This window comes from Mustela putorius, unplaced genomic scaffold (assembly GCF_011764305.1).
Source record: "Mustela putorius furo isolate JIRA1106 unplaced genomic scaffold, ASM1176430v1.1 tig00000275_pilon_pilon_pilon, whole genome shotgun sequence".
Taxonomy (NCBI): Eukaryota; Metazoa; Chordata; class Mammalia; order Carnivora; family Mustelidae; genus Mustela; species Mustela putorius.
In genome coordinates, this window is record NW_025421341.1 from 22,326,194 (window position 1) to 22,345,074 (window position 18,881).

Below are 18,881 nucleotides of genomic sequence, written 5' to 3' on the forward strand. Positions count from 1 at the left end.
TCCTACCGGAAGACACTTAAATTGTTTTCTATTTCTCATTATCAGACACAAATCTGTGCTGAACATCCTTGACAATTCTCTTCTTTTAAAACCGAACGCACTTCACAGGTTTAAAACGTCAAATGTCCAAACATAAAGATGGAACTTGGAATCTCTCTGTCCCTGAGAACTAGGACATTTCCTTCTTGAAGTTATTTCAACCTGGAAAGCAGGTGTTTTGGACTCAGAAATCCTGACTTGGGTTGTAGGTTACCAGTATTCGTGGCCCTGTCATCTCAGCCTGCCCAGCCCCTAATGCAAGGATGCCCTCCGAGTGCTATTTTGCAGAACAGGAAATGGGTTCTGGGAATTTCTGAAACATCGCCAGAGTGTGTATAGTTGCAAAGTCCATGTTTTTTTCCATTACGCCAAAGCTGCCGGTCGTTGAACAGCTTTATTTCAGGCGCTTATCTAGTGCTAATAGCCACAAATCAACACTACCGCTGGATGTCTTTCTCAGCCTCTAGGGCGCTAACTTCTTGAATGGCAGCAGTGGGACCCTTAGACTTGACAAAATGCAGCTAGAACCCCTCCTCATTCCAGAGCCATCTCTAAGCACTTAGCCTTCCATGATTCTCTCTGGTGGCCAGTCTAGCTTTGTCACAGACCAAGACTTGGGAAGGATTTAATCTGCGAGCCCATGAGTGAAAGCAGTGTGCCTATGAGTAAACATAGTAAGCAGGATTACCACTCAGATTGTATATTTCAAACCAATTAAAATAGAAATGTTTTTTCAAATTGCCTATTTGAAAGTTCCTATGTTTATTCGTATAGATACAATTTAAGTAGGAGTTACTTACGGGGACTGGTGGACATTTTGGCAGGCTAACCACCCCCTCCCCCAGCCACCCCAGCTCTCAATGTGAATTCAGATCTTAGAAGCCATAGACTTCATTTTAGGAAGTCCCCTCCCAACATGTGACCTTCCAAGCAAGAAGGTCACACTACTCTACCCTGGGAGTAGAATAGAGCCCCAGGTGAAAGGCACAGCCCCAGATGTCTGGACACCTCTTCGCATTCTCTACACTTAGGCCTCCTCTCCAGAAGGCGCCCTCCAGGGGATATAGCTCAGGGGTAGAGCATTTGACTGCAGAAGGCGCCCTCCACTTTCTGGAACTGCTAGGGCAGTCTCCAGGGAGATTCGTTTTCCAGCTAGCATTCACATCAGACTCATGGGAAAGCGGAATGTGGAGACACACACTGACAAAACTCCACACCAGCCTCACTGCATGCTTTCCTCTGAGCCCATTTTCGGATCACGGAATCACGATTATAAACCTAAAAGAATCCTAAAGGGAGCACCGGGCCCAGGGCATGCCATGGGCATTCAGCAAGTGATGTCTCCTTCTCTTGACCCCCTTTTATCCCTGGATAAAAGGGATAAAGGCCTAATTTATAAGACTCTTAGCAGATTACTGAGCCCCTGCTGTCCGTCAAGCGGACAGGAATTTCTGGTTCCAGAGATGACAAACTGAAGGACGCAGCCCAGTCCCTCCTCAAGAAACTCAGAGTCTCTCAGGAAGATTGTAAAAGAGTATATCGTTTTAGTTTTGATAGTTTGACAAGTGCCGGGATGAGGAAGGTTTCATTTGGGAACAGCATCTTAAGCAGGTGGTTTAGGACCCCTACATACCAGCAGTCTTGGGTTAAGCGGGTGGAGTGATAAGAAATGGGCCGGGGAGCCACCTGGGTGGCTCGGACAGTTAAGCACAGGACTCCTTTTTTTTTTTTTTTTTTATAATTTTTATTTATTTATTTGACAGAGAGAGAGATCACAAGTAGGCAGAGACGCAGGCAGAGAGAGGAGGAAGCAGGCTCCCCTCTGAGCAGAGAGCCCAACATGGGGCTCAATCTCAGGACCCTGAGATCATGACTTGAGCTGAAGGCAGAGGCTTAACCCTCTGAGCCACCCAGGCGCCCCAAGCACAGGACTCTTGATCTCAGCTCAGGTCTTGATCTCAGGGTCATGAGTTTAAGCCCCATGTTGGCATGGAGTCTGATTTAAAAAAAAAAAAGATGGGACTGAGCAAGGATGCAGGGGGTCAGAATTGAGATTTCACCTTTAGGACAATGGGAGGCCTGTGACTGTCAACAGGCATCTAGAAAAAAGTCGGGAAGGGGGTGGGAGTCATGATAGTGCCCTTGGAGTCAGGGTACAAGCTTTGACAAATAAAGACACAGAATGACCAGTTATATTTGAACTTCAGACAAACAACAAATAATTTTTTTGCCTAAGTATGTGTCATTGTCTCATATAATATTTGGGAACACACTAAAAAGTGTTCATTGCTTATCTGAAATGTACATTTAACTGGGCGTTTGGTATTCTTCTGGCAACCCTGCCCCAGGAGCAGAGTTGAGTAAAGTTGAGTCAAATCAGAGGCAGCAGGAGACGGAGTAGAAGAAACGAAAGGAATCAGGCTGATAGTTGTTTTAGGGTTGGGACAGCCTGAGCTTAGTGATTGGAGAGGGGAGGTTGACAGGAGTGGGCCCCTGGGGTGGTTTCCCTGGAGCCCGGGGGTGGGGTGGGGGGAACCAAGAGGGAGTGGGCCAGGAACTCAGCTTTCTCCGAAGCCAGCCCCAGGGCACCAGTAATCTGTCCTACAGATTTCTCCTACCAGGTGCCTGGTCACTTTGAGTTTATGCTTAATTCTCCTGAGAAAGGTCTTTTCATTTATCACTCACTTTATCCAAAAAGCGCCCTTTTGTTTTTCAGAGGTAAATATGGGGGTAAATATGCCTCCTTCTCACCACTGGAGGGTAAGGACAAAGTCATTCATCCCCAGCCTCAGACGGCCCTGTCCCATCATCTGTTGAGTTAAAGGGACTCTGTTGCACCAAGCCAGGGTGGGGGAGGGCATTAGAGCTCATGACCCGAAAATTAGTCTTATTACCTATAAACATCAGTGAGCACTTTCATAAAGAAATCAGGAGTAGAAAGAATAGTGGATTTGAACATCCCAGGAACAAGAGTTTTGTCCTACCTTTGTCCCTGAGTGGCTGTAGGCATGGGGCCCCATCTTTCCTTAGAAATGAGTCTAATCATACCATTCTTTCCTTCCTCCTACACTTTTGAAGCCTCAGATGAAGTCACCTACATGAAAAGTACTAAAAAAGGCTTGCATGTGGGTCTGTTGTTAGTGATCTTGCCAGTGAAGTGGAACTGGAAACAGGTTAGGTGAGAGAGCTCCCCCTTTCCTGGAGGTGTCGCCTTGTGACGTGGCCAGGGTACAGGGCCATGCTTTCCAGTCCTCCCTGACCGTCAGAATCACCGAAAGGCTTGTGAAAATATGTCCATTCCTCGGGGCATACCTCTTTCTGGAATCAGAAATGTGAATCAGAATCTTCAGGGGAGGCTGGAAGAAACACCCCCTACTGAATCTAATTCTCCACGGGCTTTGGTGCTAGACAGACCAGGACTCTTTTCAAATCCTGTTAGTGGTTGCGTGACGCCGGGGCCAGGTGTATTACTTAACCTCTGGGAGCCTTGTGTCCTTTTCTGTAGAAAGGGAGGTAATAATACAGGGTGTGAGGTTTAAAAATAGCAGTTTCCGAGTGCTTGGGGCCTAGCAAATATTGTCGGCTATTACGGTTGGTGGTGAGAGAGAAGCCCAGTGACTCAGTGATGAGTTCACACCCCTGATCTGCTGGCAGCGTGGTTGCATTTGGAAGGCTAAGCGGGACCAGAAGAGAGGAGTTTGCGGTGGCTAAGGTGTGCCCTCTCGCCCTGCCCACTGACGCCCGTGGACCTTGGCCTCCTCGGTCACCCTGACCTGCTAGGGGAATTCCCAGCTCTGCATACCTCTCCTGCACAGGAAGGCCCTCCCGTGTTTTACCTGCATTTGTCTAAACAGCGCCACACTCCACAAAGCCAACAGCTATTTCCTCTTCTCTTATTCCAGCCCAAGATAATAGCTGCCCTAGGACCTCTCATTGCCGGTAACTGTGTCCCCTTCGTAATCTCCGTGTCAGGCGCCCACACTCTGATCCCCATCGGTCTGCCCAGCTCAACAACCCCAACTGCGACAACTCTGTGACCACACCAGGATTGACAGCTTCTTTATCACATCTCCTTTGCCCTGTCCCTCCCCGTTTCACTTCCTTCTTAACCGGCCTCAAACTCTGATCCGCCATGGGAGTCCCCATACCCCTCCCCCCTCCCAGCCAGGTGGAGCTCAGCACGACACCCAGCTGAAAGGGAGAAGGAAAGCATGCAAGGTGCTGACAGATCTCACTGAGTTCATCAAGACTTGGGTTTTTCTCGGCATTCATCTTGACCTTCCCACCCTAGATAATTACTCCACACTTCCCCACCAATTTCTTCAAAGCTCCCAACTCCTCCACAGCCTCACTCTCAGGCTTAACCTTGCTTCCCTGTGTCACTGAGCGGGCTAAAGCTGTCAGAGAACTGCCACCAGGATCGCCGCCGAGCTCTCTCAAACTTCCGTGTGCAAACAAACGATGTGGGAATCTTATCTAAATGCAAATTTTACTTCCTGCGGTGGGGCCTGAGAATCTGCATTGCTAATGAGCTCCAGGTGAGGCTGCTGCCTGGTGACTTTCTCTCTTCCTCTTCTCTCTTCCTCGTGAGGTCAGAAGCTTCTCAAGCTTAATTTGACCAACGCTTAACTCCTAATCCCCATCCCCATCCCCACCCAGTCTGATTGAGGATTCTAGCATCCTCCCTCATCTCCATCAAGGATGCAAGATACACAGGTGGGGGGTAGAAGGAGCGATGTCAGAAGGCACTCCAGCCTTGCAGGTGCTGTCTGATAGAAACATGACTTAAGCAACATAAGTACTTTAACATTTTCGAGGAGGCCCATTTAAAAAGTAAAAATGGGGCATCTGGGTGGCTCAGTCAGTTAAGCGTCTGCCTTCAGCTCGGGTCATGATCCTGGAGTCCCAAAATCAAGCCCTGCATTGGACTCCCTGCTCAGTGAGGAGTCTGCTTCTCCCTCTGCCCCTCACCCTGCTTGTGTTCTCTCTCTCTTCCTCACTCTCTCTCTCAAATAAACACATAAAATCTTTTTTAAAAATAAAATAAATAAAATAAACAGGTACGATGAATTTTAATAATTTATTTCCTTAACCCAACATTTGTCTAAAAGTGCCATTTCAACATTTAACCAAATATAAAAGATTCTTGACAGGATTTCTTTTCATGCTAGGACTTCAACATCTGGTGTGTAGTTTACACTTACAGCACACCTCGATGTAGATGCTAAATTTTCATCAGAAATACTGACTCTTTATCTAGATTTTATAAAAAATGTATAGTTGACAATGTTGATTCACATACCCAGGTTGTTCCGAGCATATTTGAGGAACTGAAATCAGTGTTAATTTTTATATTTAACTTTAAATAAATTGAAATAAGATAAAAATTAAAATTCAGTTTCTCTGTTGCACTAGCCACAATTCAAGTGCTCGCTGGCCACATGTGGCTGGTGGCTACCGTATTGGACCACACACGGACGTATAGCAGTTAAGCTGGTCATCAACTGGAGGTAGATTCTGGGGGTCAAGGTCTATGCTGTAATTCATCTCAGCCCCCCCCCCGCCACACTTCTCCCTAGATGCCTGGCCTAGGACCTGAACTCAGTACTTTTTATGGAAATAAATTTATCCCCAAGTCAAAAATTGATGTCTAGGAACACACGCTTCGTTCCCAAATATGACCACTAGGGGGCAGGAGCTGGCTATCATCTCTTGGCAAGAAAAAGGAGATGGCTAACAATTTTCTACACAGGTGGAAGGTCATTGGGGCAGGGTTTTATTGCTTCTCATGACCCATTAGCGATTTCAATCGAGTCATACTGACATTTAAAAAAAAGAGACCAGAGGGGCTCCTGGGTGGCTTAGTGGGTTAAAACCTCTGCCTTTGGCTCAGATCATGATCCTAGAGTCCTGGGATCAAGTCCCACATCCGGCTCTCTGCTCCGCGGGGAGCCTGCTTCCCCCTCTCTGTCTGCCTGCCTCTCTGCCTACTTGTGATCTCTGTCTGTCAAATAAATAAATAAAATCTTAAAAAAAAGAAAGAAAGAAACCCAACTTGGCTAGACTTTATGGCCACCTCTTCTTTAAAGAAAAAAAAGAGAGAGAGACCAGAAAAAAATACAAACATAAGCTCTATTATTGTTATGTGTAACATTGTGTATGAGTCTTGTTTTAGGTTTATTTATTTTAGAGAGAGAGCATGCACAAGTGAAGGGAGGGGCAAAGGGAGAGGAAGAGGGTCCAAAGCAGGCTCCCTGCTGAGTGTGGAGCCGGCACTGGCACCGGGCTCCATCCCACAACCATGAGGTCATGACCCGAGCTAAAATCAAGGGTGGGATACATCACCAGCTGAGCCCCCCAAGCACCCTGTGTATGAGTCCTGATGTAAAATGTTCTTATTGTGAGTCATGGTCAAAAAAGTTTGAAAATCACCTGAATTTCCCATACTTACAGATAAAGAAACCAAACCCACATGCTAACCAGTATTGTAGGAAATGGGACTAGGAGAGCTCCTGATGCGGTCTCCTCTTTGATTTAGCTGTTGTAAATCCTCTGAAGTTAATTTGAAAGGAAGCTGAGCTCAGAGCAGCCGAATGGCATACCCGGGCTCTGGGCTAGGAGCTATAGAGCCAGGCCTCACGCCCAGTGCTTTCATACCGACTCAGCAAGGGTTGCTGGGGGGCTGCCGGGCCAACGGTGTGCTAAGGTCACCCACAAGGCGCAGACAGACAGGAGGGAAAAGCATAAACACAGCTCCTGCCCCCTGGGAGCTCGCAGTCCAATGGGCAAGACAGACATTAGCAACTAATCTCACACGTAAATATATCATTAGAAACAGTAATATCTGCTCTGAAGGAAAATGGACACGGGGTCCTAAAAGAGCAATGCATGGGACTGTGCTGAGCTTGGAGAGACCACGGCGGCTGCCTTGAGAGGACGGTATTGAAGAGCAGCCCGAGTCAGATGAGTCAGATGAGCTCTGTGTATGTGTGTGTGTGTGTGTGTGTGTGTGCAGAGATGTGTGGTGCGTGTGTGGATGTGTGTGGTGTTTGTGTGTGTGTGGATGTGTGTGGTGTTTGTGTGTGTATGGGCGTGTGTGGAGTTTGTGTGTATGTGTATGTGTGTGTGTGTAGTGTGTGGTGGGTATATGTGTATGTGGATGGTATGTGGTATGTGTGTGCAAATGTGGCTGTATGTGGTCCATATGTATATGTGTATGGTGTGGATGTATGTGGATGGTGTGTGAGGTGTGTGTGTGTGTGCACGTGGATATGGATGTGTATGGTGTCTGTGTATCATATGTGATGTATGGGTGTGTGTGCATGTGTGTGTGTGCGTGGATATGGATGTGTATGGCATGTGGTATGTGGTGTGGATGTGTGCGTGGATGGTGTGTGATATGTGTTTCTGTGTATCGTATGTGATGTATGGGCTGTGTATGGTGTGTGTGTGTGTGTGTGTGTGTGTGTGGTTGTGTGGCAGTGGCAGGCATGCTGCGATCATTCTCCACTGAAGGAGCAAGCTGTGTGGAGGCAGCAAAGGCTGCCCCAAGGCCGAAAGTGTCTGGAGTGCTGGGGAACTCGGAGGTGAGGTGAGCCCCGGGGCGCAGCCTGAGAGGAGACTGGGGAGCTGGTTGGGGCCAGACCTGCAGGACCTCTTGGGACTTGTGACAGATTTTGAATTTTACTTCAAAGGGTACCATTGAATGGTTTCTGAGCAGAGGAGAGACTTGATTTGGTTTTCGCTTTAAGAAGATGCCCTGGCTCTGCGTGGACAGTGGGCTGGGATGGGAGCATGAGGGCAGGGCGGCCAGTCAGGAGCTCTCTCGGCCTCGGAGGGAAGATGGCGGACTTCCACCCCCCACAGCCACCCCAAACCACATTTCTTCGGCCTCCCTTGGCTGGCTATCCTTCAAGTGCCCCCACAACTATCTCTGCCCTTCGCTGTGCTCAGAGCTGGCTTGGTTGGACACATCAGTGGGCCCTTTGTCCTCCAGCTTCAGTTGGGTTTGGTCACTGGAGGAGGGGAGTCAAGGAGCCTGAACTCTGGGTATTTGCCCTCCTTCTCCTTCCCGAAAGGTCTCCATGGACAGGCTCATCCTTCAACCAAAGACCAGGTGGTCCTGTCCACTCACCTCTTTCCCTTCAAGTTCTGCACCTGCTCCATGCCATCACCCATCGAGGCTAGAGGTGGTCCAGGGCCCCACTGTCATGGTCCTGGGGTATGGCCACTATCCCTTGGGCTCTCTGTACCCCGCCCATCGCCTTGTCATCAGTCCATAATGCTCCCCTCCAGTCCTCAGTTTGGGTGGGTCCTCCATTTCCTGGCCTACTCTGCCTCATCTGCCTTCTTGCCCCCACCCCCACCCCGCTGGCAACACAGCATCAGTGGGAGGAGCCTGGACATTGGGGTCAGATAAAACTGGGACCGAATTCTGGCTCTGTCCCTTACTAGCTGCGTGATGGGGTGCATCGCTTAGCCCACCCGAGCCTCCGTCTGTTCATCTCTAACACGAGGACACTGTCACCTGCCTCACACAGTGGCTAGCTCAGCAAAGGAACACATGCAAGGGTGTGGCTCAGGCGCTGTGCACAGCAGACCACCTTCTGCGCTCTGTTTTTCCTTCTCCAACCACCAAGTGAGCATTTGCCGCTCTGCACAGGGTCTGGCGCCGTAATGGGCGCTGGGATGAGGGGGACACTGGGGAGGCTGCGGTCCTGGGAACAAGCTACAGTGACTCCCCCGTTGGACTCCACCACAGTTCAAGGTAGAAAATCATGAGGCTCACTTTCCAAACCATTCATTTCATTGTTTACAACTCTGTGGCAGGTGTTTTTCCAGAGTCTGGGGATAGAGTAGTGACCAGGCATAAAATGTGATCAGAAGGGGCTTCGGAGGGGAGATTGAATTCACTTTTAGCTTTAAAGGAGCTGTGCTCCAAGGTAAGCCATCTCCGTCTCCCTGGGGACTGACCTCACTTTCCTCCCTCCCCCTGGGAGAGCCTGCAGAACTCCCCAGACTGACAATCAGCCTTAATTAGTCACAGCCACTTCAGGAATGTATTAGATCACCTTGACCATGTGGGGGCAGAAAGTACCCAGAGAAGAGTGCCTGGGGGATTTCTCCAGACCTGGCGGGGCAGATGTAGGGAACAAAAAATCCAGGACAGTGACCAGGGCAGACCTACTGAAGGGGTGTGGGGCACATGGAAGGGGGCGGCGGGAGCATAAAATGCTGAAAAACTGGGTTGAAGCCATATTGCTAAATCAAGCAACGTGAATTTAATGGTGTAGGCATTGGCTTTAAGTGGGGAGGGGGCAGACCTGATTGAGAGTTGGGCTCCCAAAGGCTTTGTCTGATAGCCTTTGTGAGTTGGGTGGGGGCCAGGGGTGTCTGTGGTGGGCTGGGTGCCAGGACCCCGGCCCAAATTGGGGTGATGGCAGTGGGAAATGGAGGATCACCCCCTCTGCACCCATTCCTAAAATGTGTATTGGCGTGCCCATAAGGACCAGGCATCAATGTTGCAAGAAAGACAAAAGATTCAGTGACATCAGTGAGTGAGTATCTGGAAAGAACCCCACACTGCGAGCTTTACTTGGGTGATCAAGGTTAGTGGTCAGAAAAGCTCCATGCGGGTCCTCAGTCCCTTCTGCCAAGAAAGGGATTGGGGATCCCCTATACCTGCCCAGCCACACCTGGAAATGACAAGAAAGAGGATGGGCATTTCAGTTTGGAACTCGAGAGGGACACAGGAGTGGACATTCTCCGCGAGCAATGCTTTCTGTGTCACACGGAGGCAAGGGAAGCAGTGAATGTGACTCTGGAAGTAAAAGGGCCAAGTCATGAGCTCTGGGGAACCGGAACGATGGCAGCAGAAGGGGCTGCCTGTGGGAGGACAGTCAGAAGAGGCTGCGGTAGGGCAGGTGGAGCAAAACAAGGCTCTGCCCAGAGGTTAGGTGACCAGGAATGAACAGTGACAAAGGGTTTTGTTTATTAATATTTTTTAATTTTTAAGTAATCTCTATGCCTAATGTGGGGCTCCAGCATACAACCCCGAGATCAAGGGTCACACGCTGTCTGGACCGAGTTGGCCAGATGCCCCAAGGGGTTCAGAGCCGAATTAGGATGGAATGGTGGGAGCAGAAGCTCAGTTGAGTGGCCTAAGATCGGTGCAAAGTGAAAAGTAAAGGCAGGAAGGAGGACTGCTTTCTTTGTTTTAATAAAATTTATAGATATTTTAATTATATATATAATTATATATTAATAAAATTATATATATATATATATATTTTTTTAAAGTAAACTCTACCCCCAATATGGGGCTCAAACTCATGACCCTGAGATCAAGAGTCACATGCTCTATTGACTGAGCCAGCCAGGCACCCCTCTAAAATAATTTTTTTATTAAAATAGTAATATCATCTCATTGTAGTAAGACAGAAAATATTTTTAAAATATAAGAAAAAGAAAATAAGGGGCACCTGGGCGTCTCAGTTGCTAAGCATCCACCTTTGGCCCAGGTCATGATCTGGGGATATGGGTTCTGGGATCAAGCCCCACATTGGGCTCCCTGCTCAGAAGAGAATCTGCTTCTTGGCCTTCCTCTCCCTCTGTCCCTCTCCCCATGCTCAAGTTCTCTCTTTCTCTGTCTCAAATAAATAAATAAATAAATAAATAAAATCTTTAAAAAGAAAGAAAGAGACAACAAATGATACCCCATAAGTTCATCAATCAACAATCATCACTGGTAGCATCTTAGATTTTCTTCTGTGCATTTTGTTTACAGAACTCTCACCAATGATACAAAATTTACACATGCTTGTATCCTGTTTTCCTCCCACTTTATGTTAAAATGGACACCCACAGTATTAGCTGGAATGTTTTCGGCTGTAGTTATCAAAGCAGAACGAAACGACTAAATGTGGCTTAAACAATGAGGACTATTTTTATTTCACGTAATGAGAAGTCCAGGGGCAAGATAATCTGGACTGGTTAATGCAGGGACTTGGTTATGTCTTCAAGGACATTGGTTCCATCCTAACTTTTACTCTGCCATCTCCAGCATGTTACAGTATCCTCCTAATCCGAAAGTGGCTGCTGCAGTTCCAGGCATCACAGGCAGATGACAACATCCTGGACAAGAAAAGAGCACAGTGCTATTGTATTCCTCTTCAACAATTAGGAAAACCTTCCTAGAAGGTCTGCAGCCTATTTCCTACCCCACCTCGCAGCTATGCATCGTGGAGCAATTGATCTCTCAGTGCCTCAATGTTTTAATCTGTGCAATGGAAATTATAACTATTTGACTTACAAGGCTATTGTGGGGAGCTGAGAGTTTTTCTGCATAAAGCACTTAGAGCAGTGCCTGGCATATGATTTGTACTATATAAATACTTGTTGTTATTATTATCTAATGGCAGGAATTTCATCCCATTCCTGGGTCTAACTAATTATGTGGCAGGGCAAAGAATGTACCAATTGGCTTGGACTGGTCAAGATGCACCCACCCCAGAGCTGAGGAGGGGCTCATTCAGAGGCTATGGCAATTTGGGGTGCTGGGCAGCTCAGTGGATTAAAGCCTCTGCCTTCAGTTCAGGTCATGATCCCAGGGTTCTGGGATGGAGCCCCACATCGGGCTCTCTGCTCACCAGGGAGCCTGCTTCCTCCTCTCTCTCTGTCTGCTTCTCTGCCTACTTGTGATCTCTGTCTGTCAAATAAATAAATAAAATTGGAAAAAAAAAGCTATGGCAATTCATAGCAGAGCTGGCAAAATACGGGTTAACAAGGGAAAAGGGGGGGTGGCGAATGGGCATTAATCAAGGGGCAGGATCAGCCACACCTGTGTTGCTTTGCCTGCACCTGTTTTGTTTTGTTTTTTTAAGTAGGCTCCACGCCCAATGTGGGGTTTAAACTCTTGACCCTGAGATCCAGAGAGCTCTGTGACTGAGCCAAGTAGGCACCCCACCACTGTATTAATTAAAAAAAAAAAAAATCTAGGGGCACCTGGATGGCTCAGTTGGTTAAGCATCCAACTCTCGATCTCAGGATATCACCACAAGTGGTGTATGAATACCCATCTTCCCATAGTCTTTCCAACATTCAGATTTTATTAGTTTGTTTTGTTTTGTTGTGGAGAAGGGGCAGAGAGAGAGAGAGTGAGAGAATCCCAAGCAAGCTCCATGCTCAGCGCAAGCCTGAGGTGGGACTTGATCTCATGACCCTGAAATCATGACCTGAGCCAAAATCATGACCCTAGATTTTATTAGTTTTAATCTTCTCTATTTAAAAAAATATTTTATTTATTTATTTCAGACAAACAGAAAGAGCGTGTGCACAAGCATGGGGGAGGAGCAGAGGATGAAGCAAGCTCCGCCACTGAGCAGGGAGGCTGATGAGGGGCTCCATCCTAGGAACTTAGGAGCATGCCTTGAGCTGAAGGCAGACACTTAAACGACTGAGTCACCCAGGAACCTCCCTTTTTAAAAATTATTTTTAAGATTTATTTATTTGAGAGGGAGTGACGAGAAAGAGTAGCTTACATTTTCTCGGTTTTTTTAAAAATATTTTATTTATTTGACTGAGAGAGAGCGAGAGAGAACACCTGCGCACAAGCAGGGGGGAGGGGCACACAGGCAAGAAGCAGGCTCCCCATGGAGCAGGGAGCCCCGATTTGGGGCTCGATTTTGATTCTGGGACTCTGGGGGATCATGACCTGAGCCAAAGGCAGCTGCTTAACCAACTGAGCCACCCAGGTGCCCCGGGATGTCTTTAAAAAATTTAATTTAACTCTTAGATGTTAAGAGTTTAACATTTTTTCATGTACCCATTTATCCCTTTGTTAATTGGGCTCTTAGTGTCCTCTTATTTATTAAGGTCTTTATATTATAAAGGTCTTTATTATTTAATAGGTAGCTTAACTCTGTGACAAATTTGAGGCAAATATTTTCCATGTTTTTTTGTTTTGGGCTTTTTTTTTTGTGCATGCATGGTTTTTCTTTTCTTTTAAAGATTTTGCAGAGAGAGAGAGCATGAGCACAAACAGGGAACAGCAGGCAGAGGGAGAAGCAGGCTAGCCTTGGAGCAGGGAACCCATGTGTGGGGCTGGATCCCAGGGCCCTGGAATCATGACCTGAGCTGAAGGCAGACACTTAACCGACTGAGCCACCCAGGCATCCCATAGTTTTTCTTTTAATATATGAAAAGCTTAATTTTTTTTTAAGTACCTAAAAGGGTAATTGTTTCCCTTGTTAGATCTTAAGTTGCTTTTCGTCTAAGAGTAATAGATGCCTACTAAAAAAATTAGAAGAACTCTTCAATTGCTTTTTGCCGTAGAAAGTCTTCCACTGTCCAGACGTTGAACATGCATTTAAATTTCCTCTAATTGTATATGGTTTAATTTTATGTCCTTAACACTTTCATTCACTCAGTTCATTTTGCTGCACTCTGCCATGCACAGATCTAAATTGCTCTTTTCCAAGTAGCTCCAAGCATTGTGTTTCCAGCACTGTTACTAACTAACCTTTTTGCTTCCCTCTGGCTCCACCGGCTAGTGTTGCAATCATGCTGCATAACGAGCAAATCCAAAACTGAGAAGCATACAACAAGCACTACTCTCTCATGCATCCCTGGGTAGGTGGAGTTTCAGCTGATCTAGGCTGGGTTCTGCTAGGCTGGCTTCTAAGCTGGGAGTGGGGTCAAGCAGGCTCCATGTGTTTTCTATCCTTCTTAGACCAGCAACTGCCAGAGGGATGGTCTCCTGGAAAAAGGCATTAAGAGACCAGATTCAATCACCATCACATATTTAAGACCTCTGCTTATATCATTGTGTGCTAACATTCCACTGGCGGAAACAAATCATAAGACCAAGCCCAATGTCAGTGGTGTGGGGAAATAAATACACTTCACCTTTATTGAAATGTGCATAGTCACATGACAAAGGATGTGTTTACAGGGAGAGATGAATTAAGAACTGGGGTGGAGGGGGAAGAACTGAGAACTGAAATGCAATCTACTAAACCCATGGAGACCAACTTTCAGGAAGCTCAGTCGTGTCATGATAAATGGCAGAACAGAATCCAGAAAGGGACCCAAAGTCAAGGGAGTTTTTTTTTAAGGCAACGAGATACTCACATTTGCTCATAGGTTGAGGAAAAGCAGTGGTCAGGAGGAACACCCCTTGAAGGTATGAGCAAGGCTAATAGCATGTCCTTTAAGAATGCATATGGAAACAGCAAAATTTGTAGAGGGGGTGGGCAGGCACAGAACTTATTTCCTCTGAGAAGGATGTTGGCTGGAAGCAAGAGAACTGGAGGTGGGCCTGAGGTTTCCAATGGCGACTGGGGGTCATGAGCAGGCATCCCAGCAATGTCAAAGCTGTGTCAAGCATTCGTGTTGGAGGATCCCAGTGAAGCCTGAGCGGTAGAGACCCTCATTCACATGGGATGGCCATTTGTCTCCAGTCCTGTCCATGAGGGTGGAGCAGTCCATGGGCTGTCAGGCTGGTCCAGGCAGGCTGGAGCCTGGCAGGCCAAAGATGGAGGGCCCGGGTTGGGCAGCGAGTGGTTCCTCAGCTTCCTTCCTCAGCTGGTGAGTGGTTCAAAGGACTGAACCCAGGTTCTCACTGGGAAGGAAATGTGGGCAGGAGGAGCGGAGGGGCTGGAAGAAAACACAAGGTTTGAGGGGCCAGAGTTAAAGGAGTAGAGGATGTGGGGCTGAGGGGTCAAAGGGAAGGACACCGGACTTGAGATGTTCAGAGGGCAACAAGTTCCAGGGGCGTCCAGGCTGGGACCACATGAGGAGGCTGTTCTATTGAACCGAAGGCCTCAGAAGTGAGGTCAGAACTGAGGCCAAGGCAGAGTTCAGAGTTACCCGTGCTAAATGCAGATTCCTAGGCCCTGGCCAGACCTACGAAGTTGGAATCTTTTGAGGAGAGGCCCAGGATTCTGTATTTTCACAATCTCCCCCGAGGGGTTCTTAGACTCCCTGAAGTTTGAGAACAGCTGAGCTGAAAGTACCAATGGGCCACGCTTGCTGTAGGTTCCCCCTCCAGAAGGCAGGGCAGCCAGAGGGAGGAAGGAAATGGAAGCCACACAAACCGGGGTTCCAGAATGTACAGCACAGCTGGTGGGAGGTCTACGGTGGGAGGGCGGGATCGGCGTGGGGGCAGCACGTATGAGGCTGGGCTGAGGCGGGGACAGAAAATCCTAGCCACCACTCCTGGGTCCAGCTGTCTTTTCCACGCTGAACTCACTTCCCCACCCCCGTCCAACAAGATGTCTCTTTTCTCTAACATTCAGACAGTGCCAACCATCTCCGCTCCTTCATGACCACTCATCGCCATCGGCGTCATCATCACCATCACCACCATTAATTCCCTGATTTCCTGACCACCAGCCAAGCGCCAGGCCCCAAACCTGAGGTATGATGCAAGATGAAGGCAGGCTCTCGATCCTAATGGAAAGTCCCAGGCCAGTTGGGAAGACAGGATTCCGACACCAGGGACAGGCAAACCAAGATGGCAAGTGGACAAGGGGCAGAGTTGAGAAACCCAGGAACCTGTGGGGAGGCTTGCTCTTCATGAGTTAAACTCTAAAACCCCCCAACAAAAAAATAAAATAAAATAAAACAAAATAAAAAATAAAACTCCCCATCACAGGCCGGAATGACATGCTGCCCATTGTCTGACCCAGGTGATTAATGGGTTCTCTCCCAGGAGAGTCGCAGAGGCAAACCTTAGCCTTGGCAGTGCACCCCAAGCTGCTCGAGGTGGGGGGAGAAGGTCATGGGCAAAGAGGGTTTTCCTCAGACTTGGCTCTCCTGCAGCCTTCCCTCATAGTAGGAAACACGGGCAGTCACCAGGCTTGTCCCACCTCTCGGTTCACTAGCGACCCTCCCGAGTGGGGAATGGCTTCTGCACATCCGTCCTGCTGGGACGCAGCCCACTTGGTCAGGACGCTCGTCTTCGGATGGGCACAGGTTCAGCAGCAATAACCAAATTATCATTCATTCATTCTTTGTTTCTCTCATTCACTCCTTCGCTCACCGGATGTTTGTCACCTACTTTGAACCAGGCATTGTGCAACCCCCTGAGAATACCGTGGTGCAAAGACAGACAGACCCTTCCCTGCCTTCACGGGGCTTATATTCCAGCAGGGGGACAGATGAGATCACAGGATAATGTCAGTGTGAAGGCGTGATGAAGGAAGTGAGCAGGATGGAGGGGTCAACGAGAGCCTCTCAGAGGGGGTCGCATTTTTTCTTTAATTGGATGGATAGCCTACATATGGTAAGTGCACACATTTTTAGGGCACCGTCTGGTGAATTTTCCCATTTGCATAAGCCATGGTTCGTCCATCTCTGAACTATTGACATTTAGGGCTGGAAAATTCTTTGTGGTGGGGCCATCCTATTCAGTGCAGGATGTTTTGCAGTATCCCCTGGCCTCTACTTACCAGATCTTAGTAGCACACCTCCCCCTCCCTTTTGTGACCATCAGAAATGTCTCCAGACTTGGCCGCATGTCTTCTGCGAGGCAGTGTTCCCCCGTGGGGGGCTCCTGGGCTAAGCCATGTAATCGCCAGTCAACTCAGGATACAGGCTGTTCCCATCACAGAGGGGCTGGTCTTTGAGCTCCGACCCAATGGATGAGAAGCTGCTACCTGTTCAAAGAACTGAGGGAAGAGTGTTCCAAGAGGGAGCATGAGCAAAGGCCCTGGGGTGGGAACAAGCTTGCTTGGTCCATCTGAGGAACAGTGTGCCTGGTCCATCTGAGGAACAGTGTGCCTGGTCCGTGGTGACAGGGGAGGAATGGCATCTGAGAAGGTGGAAGAGATAGGCTTGGCATCACTAAGCAGGGGCTTTGGCGTTAGGACATTACAAAGAACATTTGTCCATATTTAGTATGCATCTGGTACCACGCCAGACACTGGAGATTCAAAGATGAATCAATTAAATTATACTCCCTACTCTTCTGGAAGAGAGTAAAGTCTTCTAGACTCTAGACTCTTGAAATAGACATGTAAACAAATACACACACACACACACAGAGCATGAGGCACTGCATTGAAAGATAAACTTACGGACAAGACCTAGAGCTGGCAAAAGGGGCGTCATGCGTAAGCCCATGCTGGGGTGGGAGGGTTCAAGAAGAACTTTCTTGAACAGAGTGCATCTGATCTGAGTCTTTGGGGGAACAGGGGATGAATGATACTCCAGGCAGAAGGCACAGCAGGTCAAAATCTCAAGAGTGTGGATTCAGGGAATGACAAATGATAGATTCAGGGAAAGACAAGTAGGTGATATAAGATGTAAGATCAGTAGGAGGTGAATCCTGAGGCATCAGTCTGGCTGGGACAGAAGATTTCCATGGAGTGGAGATGACACTAGGCAGATTTTGGGGCGCCTGGCTGGCTCAGTGAGAGGAGCACGAGACTCTCAATCTTGGGGTTGTAAATTCAAGCCCCGCCCCCTGCATTGGGTGTAAAGATTACTTAAAAAATAAAAAGTAAATAAGTAAATAAAAAGCAGATTCAGAGCAGACGTTGGCAGTCTTCCAGAACAGTCCAGGGGAGGAAAGGAGGCCTTCCTGAGCCCACGTGAGACCTCTAAAACACCCACCCTCGCTCCTTATGCCCAGCCCTGTCCTGGCTCCATATATTTCATAAAATGCATCTTGGATGATTATCTAATCTTGTCAGTGTGTGTGTGTGGCTGGAGAAGGCTTGGATCATCTTGTATTCTAAGCAGGCTCAGGCCTGAGCCTGCATTTCCTGTTTCAGATGACAGAGACTGTGTTAATTTCCCAATATAATGCCTTACCTGCAGAAAGGTGTGTTCACAGTGTCTTTTGATGAAGCTTCATAATTCTTCACTTTGCATGTACAGACCCAGACTTAGAGACATATGAAGTCCCCTGGCCTGGAAGGGACTTCTGCAAGGTAGCCTGCTGGTCTTGCCCAGTACTCACAGGTGGGGAGCTAATCACAGGTGGGAGCTAATCACAGGTGGGAGCCTAATGTCATTCTATCTGACACTTGTTTATTCAGACTCTTGGTGGGCCAGGCCCCAAGAAGGAGCTGACCTATGGGCAAGGAGACAGAAAGGGAGCAGGCCATAGGTTCTGGCCCTCAGGATGTATCCATGTAAGAGAAAGTCCACATCTGGGGTTTCTGAATGAAACCAGTATTATGTGTTGGGATTACAGTTCCATTTAGGGATAAATCAACCCACCTCCTGGCTTTTTGGAAGGATGATGATGACGCCTCCAATTCATTGTGCATGATGAGCCCATCCGTCTATGCTCTCAACGCTGGGGCCCCAGACATGTCCATCAGAGGGAGACAGTTCATGACTCGGGGGTCAGTCTAGCCAGCCTCTTGGGCCCATGCGCAGGCTGCAGGGAAGAAAACAAGAGCACTGCCTCACCTGCTTCCCTCCCCAACCCCTCCCAGCAGGAGAGAGAGCTCACTTGACTGTTGGCAACATTTCTTTCCCTTCTCCAGCTGGGCCAGCCCTAGGGCTGGAGCCAGAAAGTTTTGCCAAATTTGTCGATGTCACCATGCCTGCCCTTGCATCCACTTCCCTCCCACTGACCTCAACAATTTCTGGAACCCATCAGGAAGGCAGCAGTGCCGGGGGCAGGAAGGGGGAGGGAAGGGGGAGGAATGGTGTGGAAATCCCACTGGGCTTGGAAGGCAGGATACCAAGGTCTTTCTCCTGTCTCTGCCACCCGTTGTTGCCTAATCCTGGTTGAATCACGCCCTCTGACCTTTGTAGTCTCTTCTTATCCTTAATGGCACGTGGTTTACAGGTCACCTGCTTAAGGAGGCCCTGGCCCATCTAAA

General features: G+C 48.2%; 1 protein-coding gene across 1 annotated transcript in view; it reads left to right on the forward strand.

The window, feature by feature from the left end:
• PNKD (PNKD metallo-beta-lactamase domain containing) overlaps positions 1–18,881 on the forward strand; it is a 60,746-nt gene that overhangs the window by 20,200 nt on the left and 21,665 nt on the right. The gene's annotated exons all lie outside the window — the stretch shown is intronic.